We start from the raw sequence: 1,009 nt of genomic DNA on the forward strand, positions 1-1,009 counted from the left end.
TAAGCAAAGAATGAGCTGCTGCCTCTGAAGAATAGCATACCCCGATTGGGCCATAGAAGCCAGAAATAATCTTCCCAACACTATCCTAAAACGTAGGCTTTAAACCCTAACGTTCACTTCCATATTACATTTCCAAAAAAAAAAAAAAAATTGTTTACTTTATATGGATGGGGATCACCAAGTCAGATCCATCAAAATTCAACAAAATGATGTTCAGCAGTGGAAACACCACAACTCAGGAGAGGCCATTAAATATATGCGACAAAATTCCCTAGTTTCAAGAAGAACATTTTGTTTTTATACACGGTAAGCTTATACTCACGAATTAATTACATTAGTTCATATCCATGCTTAGAATTCAAAGGCTACAAGAAGCTTCCATCCAGCTTCCATACCAGTGTATCGAGATTCGGCTGTGTCCATTCGGACTCAAATGAGTAAGTCGGCCTTGCCCTACAGGCTAAGTGGGTTTTTTGCTATTATGCTGTACACTTGTGAGTGTATTTTTTGTTTTGTGTGTGTATATATACAAATATATTAAGGGTGTGGTTTCTATAAGGTTGCAACTTTAAACAAGCCAATTAAAGTGTACCTCCAAATTTTATCATAACATGTAATTTTGATGTAAAAAATTATGAGGATTATTTCAAAATCTATTTTCATATATAATTATAAAATTTTAAACTCCAAAAATGTTGAAATCAAGAAGATCTATGAACATATGAAAATCTTGAAAATGGACGGTCTAGATAATGTGTTGCAAGATGCATTCTTTTTGGGACTCAAAATCTTTTTTTTTTTCATATTCATACATCTAGTAGTCAAGATGATAAATTAGAGGGTTTTTCAACATTAAAACAACTTTTTTTGATGGATTTTTGAGGTGCTTATGTAATTCTACATTTTAAGGTTGTAACCTTATATAAACTTTTTCCATATGTTTGCACATCCCTATTAATTCATAACGGATGAAATGGCCCCTAGTTAGGTTGCCCAGCGTTCTTGCCAA

Source organism: Amborella trichopoda, chromosome 9 (genome assembly GCF_054954075.1).
Source record: "Amborella trichopoda isolate Santa Cruz 75 chromosome 9, AtrichopodaSantaCruz75HAP2 v2.0, whole genome shotgun sequence".
Taxonomy (NCBI): Eukaryota; Viridiplantae; Streptophyta; class Magnoliopsida; order Amborellales; family Amborellaceae; genus Amborella; species Amborella trichopoda.